The 17,304-nt window shown below is 38.3% G+C and overlaps 1 long non-coding RNA gene across 2 annotated transcripts in view; it reads left to right on the forward strand.

Annotated features, from left to right (window-relative positions):
- LOC134153573 (uncharacterized) overlaps positions 1-17,304 on the forward strand; it is a 71,774-nt gene that overhangs the window by 31,618 nt on the left and 22,852 nt on the right. Inside the window, exons 5-6 of one of the 2 annotated variants that reach the window (XR_009961170.1) lie at positions 12,181-12,260; positions 13,926-14,067. The exons of the other annotated variant lie outside the window; for it this stretch is intronic. This is a non-coding gene — a long non-coding RNA (uncharacterized LOC134153573). The remainder of the gene's footprint in view (positions 1-12,180; positions 12,261-13,925; positions 14,068-17,304) is intronic. 2 annotated transcript variants of the gene reach the window in all.

Raw genomic sequence — 17,304 nt, forward strand, 5'->3', positions numbered from 1 at the left:
CTAGAACAAGTGCTGATGTGCTTTTGGCTCCTGTCATCCGAAATTCTTCAAAGCAATCCTCAGATATGGTTCAGGAATCATTACAGGGCACAATTTGAATGCTGTCACCCTGTTTTGCAGTAGAGAGCAGTTTATAGTGTGAACACAGGCTATTTTGCTATGGTGACAGAGCATAGGTAATTTAATTTACAAATACTGAGAAAGCTCATATGAAGCTGCATAAATTAGAGGCACAGTAGTATGAGTATTTGCATCTCGGTAGAAATCTGCTCTCACTGCTTTTATCTGATTTCTGTGGGAGCAAAGCTAGTTTTTTGTGAGCAGCAAACAGCAGTACAGTTTAATGACAAGCGGGTGCGATTCCGGATGGATTGGCATCCTTTGAGATGCAGAGCAAGTTGCTGTGGGTGAAAGCAAAGTGAACAGCACAACAGTTTTCACAGCAGCGCTGCTGTTCATGATCATCCTGTGAATGTAGCTGTAGGAAGTCAGGTCACTTAAATAAACCGCGAGCCTGAAATCATAACGTCTATATGTTTTTAACTTTATTCATCCATCCAGTGCCTCAGTTTTTTTTTTCTTTTAATGAAACAACTAATTATTTTCTAGGAAACACAAAGACCTTTAAAAAACCACCATGATTTAGTTAATTAATCCCTCAACACATCCCAGGGAGTAAACAAATTAACCAGCAGTTCTCCCCACTGAAACCTGCAATTTTTCTCTCTTTTTTTTGATCACTGTAATTACCAGGGGGGTTAATGCTATTGGTGCTGTCAGTTGCCTGTTTTAAAAATACCCCCTTGCAGAGCACGAGGTCATTATGGTTATTTACTAGATGCATAGATAAAACTAAATTCCTTGTGATTAGCTCTGAAAACACTTTGTTTCTGCAGAGTGGGTGTCACAGAAGGGAGCATTTTCTTTCCAGACTATTTTTGCCAAATCTCTTATCTATTTTCCCATATCAGATCCATAGTCTTGCACCTATCTAGATGCATGTGTGTGTCTGTAATCTATTCATGGACACGTTTTCATCCCTCAGAGCGGTATAGCCTCCAGTTCTCTGTTATAAGGAAAACAATGTCAAAAAATGTCTGTGTTATCCTGCAAACACGAGTTGCAGCTGTAAAATGGCAGCCCATAACATTTGAGTAGATGTGACATTATGACACAAAATAGTTTTATAAGGATATTTTTGCAATGTTCTCTTTCTCTGGTTGAAGGCGGCAGGAGTGTTTTTCTTCTGAAAATATAGACCAATTGGTTTTCTCTTTCCCTCTTCTTTCCCCTTTTATGTTCCTAATGCAATTTATTTATTGTACTTGATGTCACATTCTCTTTGCCTCTTTCTTTCCTTTTTTTTTTTTTTTTTCCTTGAATATTCCTGGACCTGTGGCCTGAAATTTCAGCTGTTAGAGCTTTGTTGTACTGCAGAAATGTGGCAAACAGTGACGGTCCCACTTGGGTGTGGGGAATGATCTGGGCCCTAATTCAGCTTCATTTAAATCTAAAGGATCCTTTTTATCGAGACTCTGTTGGAAGTCATACCAGGCCATTGGGAAACTGGTACCCTCAAAATTGGAAAGAGGGTGCTGGGTGTGAGGGCAGCCATACTGAGTGTCATGTGGGTAGCTCGTTGTGTACACCATGTTACAGAGTTTAAATTCCTTCAAACATTGCCAATACCACTGTGGATATCTTTAGAAAACCTCAGAAAACATTAGTCAGCTAGTAAGATGAAGTACAAATATGCAATAGTCCATCAGAGGTAATATTACAGAACAGCTTTCACTCTACCAAAACAATTAGATTAAATAGTTCTTTTTCCCAGTAGCAGGTTTCTGTAAAAAAACAGCTGAGGAAAGACTGTGGTCTTCCTTACTGTTATTGGCAATTTTCTTTCTTTCTGTTTTGGTTTAACACTATTATTTAGAAAGATACAATCCTTGATGCCATTCCCGGCCTGAGTGGAGGTCCGTATAAACCACTTGCTGAGGTGATCTGCTTATTCAGACTTCTCCTCTGTCTGCCGAACCACGCCTCTAAGAAGGGACCACAGATGTTACGGTCCTTCTGTCATCCAGGAGAGAACGGAAGGGATCCTCTTCAAGAACTCCAGCAGAGATTCCTTGTCTTTCCTGATACGCAGAAGGAAAGATCTCTAAATGCTCAGGACTGTGTGTTCTCCTGTATGTGTCTACATGACTAGCATATATCCACTGCATGTCCTTTTTCCACTAGTGTGATACTGTTTGTCTCCAAAATACATGCATCTTCAGGCTGTGTGGAGACCTCACTCTAGTAATTAGACCTGCAGCCAGTGTTTGCATGGTTGTATCTGCAGCCACAGGATCTACACTGGTGCTTGCTCTGGAAATCTGAGTTTCTAATATGATCGTGTCATCTCAGTCCCTTGGGCTAAAGCCAGTGGCATGTAGAATTTATGTTTTGACCTAGTTCTTGCTCATGATAAATACTGGTGCCTAGCTGGGAAGGAGCTGTGAATTGTTATACCTTCACAGTCCTGGCTGGCTGGCCATAGGGTTATTTAAAGACACTGGTATTATTCTTCAGTGGGGTAGTATTTCAGCTGAAATCAGCCTGGATGATATAAAATGGATCAGACAAGATGTGCTGGAGGAGTTGGCTTTCAAGCTTTCACACACCTCCTGACACCCTAGGGGATATATACACCAGCTTTACTGCTTAGTGCTTCTAGTGATCTGCAGGTTGGGGCCTGAACGCAATCCTTTCCCTTCATACACAGCTGCTCATTTTTATGAAGCTTTTTTTTTCTGTAATATTTTTTATGCGTACTGTAGAGTAGTGAATCAATTTTGGAAAGAATTTAGGTATGCTTATTGATAATAAACATTCTGTATAGAAGGCTTATGCCTAAATACATTGAACCTTATGGATAAGGCATATATATAGCTCAATTTGAAATTAGATCAAATTTTCAAATGCCTATCTACATCCTTATAAAGCACCAATTAACTGAGTCTTAAATTTTGGCCTAAATTGCCAGATATACTCGCTAGTTTTGTGCTCACACTGAACTTGCACTTGGAGTGTTTAATGACCAGGAAATGGTCATTATAGCTTATATAGAAGTGTCCAGTCTGCCTTCTTAAACTAAAACTAAGCAAAAATTCTGGAAAGCTAAATGCAGCCAGGATTTGAATACATTTCCTTACTGTGCAAACTTACATTTTGCATCAGTCACAAATGAAAATATGATCTGGAGGTTATTTTTCTCCCCAACAGAGATCAAAAAGAATTGATTTTACCTTGGAAAGTATAAAAGAAATTATCCAATACACTACAATTGTAGGTAGAATATTTTCTCAATAAATGATATTGAATGAATGCTAGCTTCTTGTGACACAGAAATCCTTGATATTGATATATGTTTTTCTCTTTGACAGTCCAAAAAAGCGAAGTACAATGTTCATGATGGTAAATTCTTCAATTGCCTTTTACAGTTAATGAATGCCTCAGCTTTTCTCCGAGTAGTATGAAAATCATATTGCAGTTATTTACAGAAATCTGTTCTGTATTTCAACCATGAGCTATTCTGGGAAAAGTTGAGTGAAAAATAATTCTGTTCTAATAGATCTTAACAGGAAGCATCTGAAGAGAAGTAGTTCTAGCAAGAGTTCAATTTTTTAGGTCCTTTTATAGCATCAAATTGATATTAAGTTTTTAAACAGAAGTGAAGCGCAATTATTCCTGCTTCCTCCCTTCACAATGGTAGAAATCTACACAAACAGATCAAGGCAAGAAGTGTATCAGCTATTTAGGCATCTGATTTTATTTTAACAGTAGCTAAATATTACAGACTTACAAAGAATTAGATACCTCATTCCTGCCTTCTACTCACTTCAGGATGGATGTTCACAATGTCTTACTGTAAATAGCTATCTTAGGTGATCTGAATCATTCTCTGGAGAATTCACTTACTGCATAAAGAGCTTAAATTAGGCACCTAAAAGCTCGAGGCCTTAAAACTGAATAGTACGACTGTCCTCTTCCCTAAGTACCTCTGTCTTGACTGCTGTATTTTTCCTAGCACTAAAGTCACTTTAAAGTAGGTTATATGGTACCATTCTAGGCATGATCAGAACAGGACTTTATGCTTCTAGGAGTTAAGACATGTGCTTCTGAGTTGCTGATAATGAATTCTGTTTCTGAGACTGCCTAGAGCATCCCAAAGCCTGATACAGTGGACACCTGAGCACCTGCCTTGCCTTTCAACTTCACCGAATCCCAAGGAATTTGTCTCTGACCCCCAGGAGCAGACACAGCCAAGCACCACATAAAACACACAGGAGAGGGTGCTATTCCTAATTTCTCCCACATCATTTCCACTGCTAGTTCCTCTTTTCTTCAAAAAATCGGTAACTGGAAGGCTCACCCGGGGTGCGGGATATACGTCTGTGTTACGTTTAATGGCTAAATAGTCTTTAGACACTGAAGGAAAATAAGAGTGAACATAATTATCCCACCTACTGATGAGAGACTGACTCAGAAGAGAGGAGAGCTAATTTCCAGTCTCTGCTCCAGTTGTTATTTAAGCATTTTATCTAACGTCCGTCTAATTTGCACTGAAGCAGCTGAGAGAGCTTTTGTTGAATTTTGAGCAGCAGGAAAGCCTATGAGATTTGCAAGCATGAGAAAATGTTGCACTTGAAAACAGGAGGAAAATAAATAGAATATGTGGATATGAGGGATAGATCGCACATGCTGTTTAGTGCTTCTGTGCTTAACTGTTAGTGCAATGTTCCGCTAATGTGACTTTTCTTTAGAAACGTATTATTAATACAAAAACCTTTGAGTAGTAGCCTGTTTTGTTCATACTTTAGCAAAGTCCTTTTTGAGCTTACTTCCTAAAAATTTAAGGTGTAAGGAAGGTTAACACAGTTTCAAAATACTATACAGTTGAAAAAAAAATACACAAGCACAGTAAGCATAAAAACTAATCCATTCTTATTTTCTTTTTAAACACTATGAGTTTCAGAATGTAAAAAATATAAATGTAAAAATATAAATGTATTCTCTGGTTATGCAGTGTCATGTCTTAAAAAGGAAGATGAAAAGCCCAAAAACGTGCTTGAGCAGACCAGCATTTTGGCAGGTGAAGGCAAGCTGGATCATTGGGCTGAGATAAGTCACACAACTATCTTCTTTCTTCTTCTTCTTCTTTCTTCTTCTTTCTTCTTCTTTCTTCTTCTTTCTTCTTCTTCTTCTTCTTCTTCTTTTCCTTCTTCTTCTTTTCTTTTCTTTTTCAATGTAATTTATGCTTTTCACTCTGTTTTGTGTTACTTAACTGCTATGTGTTAGGTTGAGTGTTTTAGTAGGTGGGACAGTTTTATGGTTTTAATGTTAGACTAAGGCTAAAGAGCTAAATAAGACTCAGTTCCTTGTTATGAGTTTCTGGGTGACGCTGGTTAAATCCCTTGTCTCCTGCCCAAATACCAGACTTCTTGTTTACTAATGTTTCAGCTCTAGGAATGGACCCATTATTTATTTATTTATTTATTAATGTAAGGAGTATAAATGCCTTGTGAAGTGCAATTTCACTGATCACTGTATGTATTTTAAAAAATAGGAGTTCTCAGATTAAAAAAATGCATAAAATTGAAAAAAATGGACTAATGCTACTTTTGGGTTGCATTTCATCTTTTTTTTTTTAATTTTTTTTTAATATTAATGACGAATAGAATGAGCAATCCCAGCAAAATCAAATAATTCTGTAACGATTACTCAAGGCAGTTCAGCAGCTGGAGGGAGCTTAATTTGAAAAGGGTTGATCTGAATATGTAAGCTAACGAAGGTTGGTGCTCTACACAAAATGCTGGTTGTTAAATGTTGTGAGTGATGACAGACGGGCCTTTCTCTTTCGAACGAGAGATCACACCTTTCAAAAAAGGTAGTGGCTATACATTACAGTGAAAAGTTTACCTTTCTATCTATAGTATCTTATCAGATAAATAGACTATTCAGTATCTCCAGGAACACGAGCACTTTTTTTCACTTAAATTTTAAAGGTCTTTAAATTTGAATTAAATTAAGTATTATTAATTCAATTAAGGTTTAATTCAATTTTAATTTTTAACATAGGCTCTACTTATAGCACTTTCTAATGATTCCAGTTGCACGTCGTTGTTGATGGGGATGATTAGGGTTCATTCCTCAGAAAGATCACACTTCTTCCTTGCTGCGTGCTGAAAAATGGCTGCGTGTAAACTTGTTTCCCGTGGATGCAAAAATAGTTGGTGAACCACGTGTAGCCAACGGATTTGTGGCTAATTTAAGAGTAAATAGCCATATTTAGTTACTCACTTTGTGCTGCAAAAAGAAAAAAAAATGCATATTTAGTGAGCAAGGGCATGTCTATGCTGCTGCTGAAGCTGTGACTGTGAGATGGGGGTACATACTAGACTAAACTAACCTAACTTTGGCAGCAACCGTAGTGAAAGAGGTCACAGCTCTATTCTCCATAATTAAACAACTCCTAAAACTGGAGATACTGGAATATGTATTTAGTTAGTAAGCTTATACTGAGGCTTATGCCTCATGTCTTCCCTGCTATTTTTTTACTCAAGGCAGCTATATTAAATAACTATGGGAAAAAACATGGGATAATCTCATCATATTTTCCATTTCAGAGTGTTGACATAACTTAAGCTCTGTGCTTGAAAAGTCTTTCCAAACATGAAAAATCGTGGGCATGTTCTTTTGGAGAAATTTACCTTAAAACTGAAAATCCTATATGTAATTTTTTTCTGCCTAAGTCAGTCAGTTTCTTGATGCAGCATTCACACCTGCTGTGACAAATCTTGGGTTTATTTTTCCACTTCTGCTGGAATCAGTCCTTTCCCTCCTACTTGTTTCTGTAAGTTTTTTCCTGTAGGGTTCATGGTGTTTATCTGTATCCCCCTGTGAAAGGAACTTGATACCAAAGAACGATGGAAAAGCTGAATTTGTCGACTGAAGAATAGTGGAGCTTGACCTGAGAGGTTTCAGTGGATTTATTTTTGGATGAAGTTCTGCTGAAATGTAAAGGTTTCGTTAAAGAAAGAGGCTGCAGTTTTACCCAAATTGTGCTTCAGAAGGAAGAGGAAAAATTCGATACAGGCAAACAATTTTGAATCAAATTCTATCAAAATGAAATGTTCCAGCTGACACTGCTAGGGTTTTTTTTTTCTGTTTTTGTTGTTGTTGTTGTTGTTGTTTTTTGGCAGAAGTTTTCCCTTACGAAGTTTGAAATGCTTGTTTCTATTTGGAATGAAGTCAGATTTCAAAATCGAACTCTGCATTTTCTAGGCAGCTCTAGACAATATCAAGTTCCACTTGCAAGCTTATTTCTTCGGTAGCAAGTAGGACAAACTGTAGTCAGCATCAGGAAAAAAAGAAACACTCCCCCAAAATGTCTAGAAAGCACTAAAGAATGAAGGTTTCAGTTGTTACCTCTTATGAGCACCACAAAAAATAGGTACAGGATAAAGAGACATTTCCTGCATTTAAAAAGGAGTTGCCAGATGTGGTGGAAGGATTGCTGTCTGCTTAGTGCACAGGACAAAGATCCAGAAATTGAGACGCAGGTGTTCAGACTCTCTCATGTACACATTATGTTAGGGGAGTCTTAAGCTTTTTGTGTTCTTATTTTCCGACGTACAGAAGGAGCCTCAGATGGTGAAACCTTGCTCTCTGAGCTGATGTAGTGACTGATTAGACTGCTTGCAGCACTTAGATGCTGTGGAAGATTACAGAATACTGGAGTCTATATAGTGCCTCATCCCATCTTACTTCCCCTGTACATGCTGCTGCATTATTGGTGATTCTGGGTTGAAGTCTGGGTCAACTCTGTGGAGACGTGCATTCGGGGATGTGAATTAGTGCTGCAAGTGGAAGAGTGAAAATCAGAGAATGAAACGTGAGGTGAAAAGTAGCATTTAGCTGCTTCGCATTTACTGAAGTGAGTGCTTTTTACTTGATAATAGTGAGGCTTTAGAGCAAAATATGGTATCTGCAGGATTCTTATTTTCTCCTGCAGACACTGTGTAGATTGTTTGAACAGTATCGTAGTTACTCCTTTTTTCTTGCTGTTCTAGATTTCTCCTGAAACAGATAAAGAAATGTTTGGCAAGATAGTGTGCCATACTTGTTAAATGAGCTGCCAGTAGTCAGTCATTTATAAAATTCTTACCCGTGTCTTCTCAGCTTGCTTCAACTTACATCCCGCTGGAGAGAGATGTCTGTTGTGGCCGCCCCAGTTGCGATCAGTTTGTGGTGCACCCTTTCCTTCCTCTCTCTTGTATCCTTAATACTTGAGGCAAGTGCAGGTAACGGGTCGGTCTTGGTTCAGAGAGGGGCGAGACGAGCACCGAAGCAGAACCCGTCGGCTGGCAGAAGCGCCCGGTGTTTTCACGAGAGCTCGTGCTGCCGCCGGGTGTGACGTGTGCCGGAGAAGGAGCTACGGGCGTGCAGGGACACCAGAGGTGTTTGGCTGGAGCTGCTGCTCATTGCGCTGCTTGCGGGTCCTGGTGCCGTTCCAGGCTCAGCTCGTGCCTCCTGGTTAAATACACTCCCCTTTCCCACTCCGCTTACTGTATTTCTTTAATTTCCTTTTTCCTTCTCGTTTTCCTACAAGAGGATGTGAACACCATCTAGCAGCAAAGGGGCAAAGATTAAACAGAAAAAACAGGCTGGCTCGGAGGACTTTTTAGTCATATGCTCAATGCACAGCTTATTTATTCATTTTCTATTATCTCTGTATATTTTAACAGCCATGCTTCAGCAGATACTATGCTGAAAGTCATTTTGCAGTGCACTAGCCTCAGCTGAGGCACTGCCACCAGAGCTGGGACTCTCTCTGGGTGTGCATGTAAAAAAGAGAATTTAAAAATGTAGTTTATGGTTGACACTTCTCATCTTTCTCTTGTATTTTCAGTACACTGGAAGAGCATCTAGCATTTTGTGTTGACGTTATTTATTATGTAGCTTTACTTAATTTATCATTCATGCAAGTACAAGTGTTTAATACAACAAATATCAGATTTTTAAATGTGACGTTTGTAAAAACAGTTACAATTAGCCGGAGTGCAAGTATAATTAAAGGAACATCATATGCAAATTTTATGCAACTTCTTTCACACATACAGCCTAAAAAAAAATAGATATTATGTCCTTCCAGATGTGCAAGGTCCTTACCTCAGAATAGGGCTTCTCTGTACTATGCATTCTTTTATTAAATAAAACTTTAACATAAAGCCTGAATGACGTCAATAGAAGTGGCTCTAGCTATTAATTTCATTGTAACTTTTAATACAGAGTTTCAGTGTTTTGAATCAAGGAGCAGTCAGAGTAGCACAAATGAGTCTAGAGTATCCTGTAAAATGTTGGACTCTGGCAAGTTACCTAGTTTAGCAGAAATAGATTACATATGGAAGTGCAGGTATACTTCCACAGATAGCACGTGCTATGACACTCATGGTTCCACAAGTTATGTTGAACTGAGCTTTGCTCTTAAAGCAAGTGATCAAGCATATGATTGCATTCAAAACTCATTCAGAGATGTATAATCAGAATTAAAATATTTAATGTTTTTGCATCAGGTCAAAATAAATGGATTTTTATAGAGAAGAAAAAGATTGTTTTCTATACATTTCCTGTAGAGAGATGTGTCTTGACGTGTGTATCTACCCAAAACTTCCTGAACCTTTCTCTAATTCCTTTTAGGAAAATAGGGACACAACTATCTCAAAAATCTTTGTAATGATCACTTCTGTAGAAAAGAACATTTTAGAAAAGGTTATGTCCTGTTAGATGGTTTAAAATTAGAGGGAACTTCTGTCTCTTGGTTTTAACCTATACACAGTGGAAAACAAAGAAAGCTCAGCATCACAGAGAAGTCTTTCTATAAGCATTTTCACTAATCACGTTTTCCATAGTCAGTGGACATTAAAACAGAGGAGGAAAAAAAAAAAAGACAGGAATGATGAAACAGAAGCTTCCAGTAAAACATCCAGTGTAAGATCACTTTCTTTCAGCTGGTAATAGTTATCCTTAAATTATAGAGATGCTGGTGTCACAAGCGGATAGTAACAGGATTAAGGTTGTGTCAGATTTGGCAGATCTGTGGGAAGTGCAGTGTTGGATGTGTGAGGACAGCAGCCAGCAGGACCAGAGGTGAGCTATTCAAGCCTCACTATTAGCCTCTGTTATCCTTTAAGTTCTTGTTCTGCTTCCAGCATGAAATCTGAAGCCTACTGAGAGGCAGAAGATCATTTTGGTGTAGGATTTACCCAGAGTAAAATTCACAAATGCTTTGATTCGGTTGGCCTTATTGATCATCTTACTGAGCATGTAGAATGACTGTATCACGAATAAAAATGGCAAGGTACAGCATCTACTAAAAATGTTGTTTTTTCTGATGCATGCTTTGTGTTATGGTATTTGTCGTTATTTTATCCTGTTAGTTTTAATTACGTTGTTGTCTTATTATAGCCATCAATTCAGTAAATGAAGGATAAACAGAACAAAAAAGATTCGTATGTTTGGGTAGCCCAGAATGAGCAAATTAATTTATGGCTGCAACATTATACTAGTCTAGATCTCAAATAGATTAGTCAGTGGCAAGACTCACATTCACTTTAAGGAGCAGGATTTCCAGAAGGACTGGGCATAAAAGACTACCTGGTGTTATAAAAATATGATGGCATTGTTCATACTGAAAATGTGACAAAAGATTGGCTGATCTCCTCTTCCCTGGAGCACAAGGAAGCTTTTAGAAGCAGTTTGAATTGTGCACACACCCATATACTTTAAGGAACAACATGTTACATTTTGGAGAAAAACAGCTGAGTGGTCTTCACATTTGGGAATGAAAAAATTGCACACTGTGTAGTGAGTCTGATCGTTTAATTCTGCTTCCCTAACTTGTGCATCTGTAAAGTTGTGAGCATAGTTTCTAAGGAGGAAGGAAAGACCTTTGAAAACATATTTTCCAAAGGGTCGAGTCACCTTCCCTTTCAAAGAGATACTGACATTTTCTATTGACTGAAAATACAAGGGTTTCTGGGGTTTTTTTTTTTTTTTTTTTTTTTTAAGATTAATATCTATGCTTATTTGACCATTACTTATAGAATGGGATAAACACTTACTTAAACATAGCAGTATGACAATGATACAATCTTGTAAATTCAGTCTAATTTATAACAGTTGTTGTGTTGTTGGCACTCAAAAATATTGTTGGTAAAACAAGTACTTAGAAGACAGGATTGAATTTTTAAACTTTTTGTGACTATTAGGAAAAACACTGGTTTCAGTGAATGAAACGAGCTTATCTCATTTATTCCTCTTTAGTGAAACATTAACTGATCCCATAATCTAATTTACTAGAAGAACAAACTTCTAATAGTCTCCTTTCTCTATTTCGTCTCCTTCGGAGAGATTCTTTTAGAACTATTTTTGTTGTTATTGATACTGCCTTACGTTACTTCATGGCACGTTGCAAAGCTTTCATTTCTTTCCTGTCATTGCTAATGTGTGGTATAAGTTCAAATTTGTCAAGTGTTTAATTTCAGAGTTTCCCCCAGCCCCAAAAAGTATGCTGTCCATGCAATAGTTTTATATTTCTCCTAGCAGATACTATCATCACAACATAATGAGTATTCCAGAGTTGTGCCCCATGATGGGAGCAGATCTAGGTTCTTCGAAAAGACGCAGTTGAAGTCCTGTCAAGGTGTCGTTCGGTGTCCTTCCAAGATATGCCAAAACGTTACAGCAGTGACAAAAACCGAAAAATAAGATCCTGTGAAACTTAACGGGGAGGTCCCAGCAGCTTAGGCTTTCCGAGTTCTCTAGATTCCTTTATTGAAATAAAGGTGTTGGTAAAGAGCCTCTGTCTTGCAATTTTAGGAATCCTTGTTATTTCTTAACAAGATACTCCGGGGTGTCTTGAAAAGGCTGTTGGTATGTGCAGTCTGTGTTTGAATGCTGAGCAGATAAGAAGGTTCACTCATTCATCTGAAATTAGATTCAGACACAAACTGTGAAGATAACTTCAGCTCAGAAGTTTTTCGAAGGAACCCGAACGAGGATGCTTATGCCTGCTTTTAACTACGTTGATGGTAAAAACATTAGAATTCAACATCCGTCTTTAATTTGTAGGGCCCATCTCAAATCTGGGCAAGCACTCACACCTCTTCAGATTCATCAGAACTACGCAGATGCATAAAAGCTGAGTACAGGTAAAACAAAAGCAAACAAAGCTTTTTTTTTTTTTTTTTTTTAAAAAAGAAAAGTATAATTGTTTACTCTAGAGACATGAGAAGAATCTATTGAGATATTTTGACATTCTGCTTTTGGGCCTGGCCAAATTCCACCTTTGGGGAGGCTCACAACATGAAAATTAATAGGGAAAGAATGTTAACCACACTTTTTCAGATGTCGTATCTTTTAGATCTAAGATTAATTTTGGATTTGAGTCATCGAGTAAAGGAGTTACTCTATGTGAGCCAGATTGCCTGTCCTTTAATACATGCTATACGTAGATTTATACAGCTGTACCTCGTAATGTGCTAATATTTTAATATTTCTTTCATGTTTTCTGCCTTCCTTTCCACTATCGGACAAAATGTCGCAGGAAACAAAATAAGCGGTCAAATCCTAGACACTCATTTTTTGGGTAATTCATTTCACTTTAAGCTTTGAGAAATATACTATTTAAGTTGAAATGTGAACATTTTTCTCTTCTCTGAGTGCCACTTCCTTGTTTTCGGGTCTATTCCATATTTTAAAAGCTATGTCCATCATATAAATTATTTTTTAATAGATGTGACTCAAGGTGACTTCTGTGATGTCCCTTCAGTGTAAAACTTGTGTGAAGAAGAACAGAGAGTTAGTCATCTTATTTGTGCTAAAGAGTCATCTTCACCATGCCTTGCATACCAGAGGGCCCATGCCATCACTACTATATTCCCAAAGCCCTCTACATGTCCAGATTTTTTCTTAACTGAGCTCTGTGGCAGTAAGAAAAACGTGTATGGAAAGTAAAGTTGAATAGAGCTGGTTTTCCAATGATGTCTTTGCCATACAAAGCTGTGATTTCAATAGTTTCATCCTGTTAGAATCTATATCCAAGACGTGAATTTATGTGACAATGTTCTCTGCCGTGACCTTTTCTGATGTTACATTCTGTTTCATCCATTATCATATTTTTTTTTATCTGGAATGTGAATTCAGTTTAAACTCTTTGGAGGGACAGCCTAGAACAGTTTAACACAGAAGGTCTAATTGACTGTGTCAACCCGAAGAGGGCTCTGACGACTTGTTAGGAGTGTTAGGTGACAGGGGTATACACGTTGTCACTAAGCATAAAAGCTTGAGGAACAACCTCCTTTCAGAGCACCGCTTCCCATGCAGAAAGGGAGGAGTTTTGCAGGGGAAGAGGAGGCAAAAAAGCGTGTTCGTATTTCATGTTTTACATTTTACAGTGTTTCTTTGAAGCAAAACTAAGGGAGTGCTTCTTTGATCCCACCACCCTAAATGTCATTAGGGTAAAACACAGGAAAATTGGGAAGATGTGTAATAGCCTGCAGCATCTTCAGCCTCAGTTGTTTAGTACACGGGATACAATCCCTTTTTACAAAGGATTTATTCACAGGGAGGATATTTGCTGTCTGAGATGTCTGGCGTTTTCATGCATGCCTTCAAACCATTTATCACTTGAAAATACAGTTACAGAATTAGGCCAATAGACAATTATTTAAATTGGCATTGCCTTTACGCAAAAAAGCTTGCTTAGCTCCTGAATGGAACTGAGTGGAATATTCCCAGTGAGTCAACATTTTTTCTTCTCTGTCTCTAAACAATGTTATAACTTAAAATGTTCAATTTGCCTTTGTCTTTTGCAGCTCTTCCCTGTATGTAATAGGAAAGTGGACACTGCGCAGCGGGTAGGAATGCAGCACGTATGCTATGTTTGCAGATGTGTTGAGGCTGTTCTCTCGGATCTGTGTGAGCACGTGTTTAGAGGAAGTAGCCAGGCTGAGGAAGGTGAGTCTGCGAAGGAATTGTAGTTGCAGTTTACCTGGAAAGATGGTTTTTGAGAAGACAGGGTGAGGGGTCTCTGACGGGCGGTTCTCGTGAGAAAGGAAGGCTCGTGAGATCCCCGTGGACCCGATGCGACCACGTCCAAAAGAGTACGCAGAATGATGAAGAAACTGAGGCAAAGACCGATATGTAGGGGTTTATACGTAATTCCAAGCGATTACAAGTTTGGAAAGCACGTAGTTAAGTAACAGTGAATTCGGGGGGAAATCCAAAATCTCAGTAGTTGTCCCATGGGGTATCGCCTGAGGCGCCGGGCCGGCCCGACGTGAGCGTGGCGCCGGGCCCGGCGGCTCCCTGCGGTGCGAACCCCGGGAAGCGCTGTCGTGGTGCTCACCCACCTCAACCAGAGGTCTCTCCTCAGTCGCCTGGGGAAAAAAAAAATCCCCGTTGATCCCTGCTAAGTGCTTGTTTCAGTTACTTAAAAACGAAATATTTCAAGGAATAGGCAGGGTTGACGGGAAGCCAAACTTAGGACGGATTTCCAACTCAGACCGCTGCAGTTAAGAATATATAATTTAATATCCACAAATAAGGATCTTTTGATACAGTCCGATGTTGTTTCTGGGCTTGCTCTACGTTGACAAATGGACGCAGAGTTGCGCAGAGTACACTGGAGTGTATTAACGGGCGATGATTCATAACTAATTGTCTCAGAACAATTTGTTAGCAAATAATTCACCCTTCAAATGAAAATACGCTGCAAGAGAAGAGCTTTTCTTTTCTATGCTTTTTTTTCCTCCTTGAGGAAAAGCAGGTACGGCTTAGCCCGGCTCCGTATGCAAATAGACTGAGTATTCTAGGACTGATGGTAGTAGTTGTGAGTTCATTTTATTAAAGCCAAAAGGAAAATTGAAATAATATATATATTTTAATGCTTCCATAACACACAATTAAACTGTAATCGGCTATAAATCAACAACATCCACCAGTTCACAGGCAAATACTGATTTTCTCATGGTATTTCTTTACTTCTATGACGTATTTTTGTGCCTATACAAATGTGCTATGGCCTGTTAGGGAACATGTCCATCTGAGAAATACATTGTAATTAAATGCAATACCAAAAACACCGTTTTCTGGGAAAATTGCACTTGTCCTCATTATCTCTAAACCAGACAAAATCCCTAACAGTGTGCATTGAGTCTTGCTATAACAGTCATGCTTCAAGTGTTGTTCTTACAGTCACAAAGCCTCAGTGCTACTCAAATTAAAAAGTTGCGTCAGAGCAACCGCGAGTACTCTGCGTCAAAGCCAGGGTGTCCGTGAGGATGTCAGATGCTCTGGTTTTGTTCTTTCTAGAGCAGGAGAAGTATCGTTAAGATTTATACAGCACTGTAAACCTGGGGCGTAAGGAAGGAAAACGAAGTGATCAAGCCTTCAGCTAGAACAGTCTATGAGTTTGTGAAATTCCTTCAAGATAAGGGAAATAAAAAAGCCTGAAGTTAATTAGGTTGGATGATTATCTTTCATAATTCTGCTCTAAAAGCTTTGCGACTGCTCAGCAGGAGATATTTGAATTACTTTTAATGAATGTTTCTAGCCTTCTATCTCCTGGCATACAATTTTTAATAGCTCTTTTATGGAAGAGCGTCCAGATTTGCCAGGTATTCGGAGTTCACTGATGTTTGGATAATTAATTGAACTGAAGTGATGAGCCACATTGAAACATACTGCAGAGTTTGAAAAAGGAGGGAAACATAAATGAAAAGAAAGTAGTAGCTTATTTATTTTAAGCTATTTTCATTGTTCTTACCTATACAACTCTTATGTGAATTTCTATTCAAAATATTTCTTAAAGCTCCTTTCTGTTTATTCATCTTTTCATTTTTTTTTCTTCCACTTCTTCCCACATTTCTTTTCCCTTTCTTTTTGTAACTGAAGGAAGAAGCCAACTATTTTTTCCAGTTTATTAAAAAATAGCAGTTTGAGAAGGATAATGTTCTTTCCCAGTTTTTTTGAAGTACAGAGTATCAGGGCCCTACGCACCACAAGGAACCATAGTGGCATCTTTAAACTTCTGCTGCAGGGCTGGGGCTGCAGTTATACCTGCCTGAGGAAAAGAGTTTAGCTTAGACAGGGCTTCCTGGAGCAGGTCAGGTCTCCTCCGTCCCAGCTTGTGGGGCGAAGCAAAAGATGCAAAAAACCAAAATAATAATCTTATAAGGAGGCTAGGCTTCCCTGCTGTTGACTTCATGCATAACCTCAGGCAGACTTTTAATTTTGGTGGAACATATTAACTTCTAAATTGTGGAGGTGATTTCTTTTACTTTGATTCTGTGTGCAAGCTTCCTAGATATAAACATTATTTACACAATAGCTGAAAAGGTGCCATTCAAGTTAAAAATAGTGACTGCTTAACTCCTTGGGCTGCTTAAAATGTTTCTCCTTGCTTTTACACCCAGAGTAAAGCAGCACAGTAGATATGCTGCTCCCTTGCATAGTGGCTACTACAAGAAATTATCTCTGTTTCACAGCCCTAATGCCATATAACAGAGCAAAATAAAGCATTACTTCCAGACTACTTAAATGCTTCTACTACTGAGTTAGATTTAGATATCCAAAACCAGATACATGGAATATTTACAGGTGCAGTAAATCAGTCACTGCAGGATGAGCTTAGCACAGGATAATTTGCCATGCTAGAAGCAACAAAGGAAAAAAAAAGGAAAATAAAAAAAAGGAAAGGAGAACTTATGTTCCATTTCAGCAATCACTTCCCTCCCCTCAACAATACATTGAAAGGCTTTTTGATTGAGAAATGTAGCCAAGTGCATAAAAACAGAATGTTATTCATTCTGGGTAAAATGGAACAGAAAGTTTGATTTTATAATGTATGCAAAACAAATGTGTCCTCATTCTTATCAATCCGGAAAGCAAAATTTGTTTGGAAAAGGAAGTAGTCATCAGCAAAACAAAAATTAACCCGAAAGTAAAGTATCTTATATGAGATAAAAGAATATAGTCTCTTTGGTTTTACTAGGTTTATATATGGTTGAGCTACTTTGCTAGTAGGCTATGTTTATTATTCCACTCAGTAATTTACTTAATATTTATTGCTTTAAGGGTTTCACTTGCGTCTTTTTATGGCAGCGAGATGTCACCTTCGGTGTTTCTAACAGAGGCATTGCAGCAAGCATAAAAGTGGGATTTTTTTCAAAGCAAGGGGTGGCATTTCAGGAA

The sequence above is a fragment of the Rhea pennata genome, chromosome Z, assembly GCF_028389875.1.
Source record: "Rhea pennata isolate bPtePen1 chromosome Z, bPtePen1.pri, whole genome shotgun sequence".
Classification (NCBI taxonomy): Eukaryota; Metazoa; Chordata; class Aves; order Rheiformes; family Rheidae; genus Rhea; species Rhea pennata.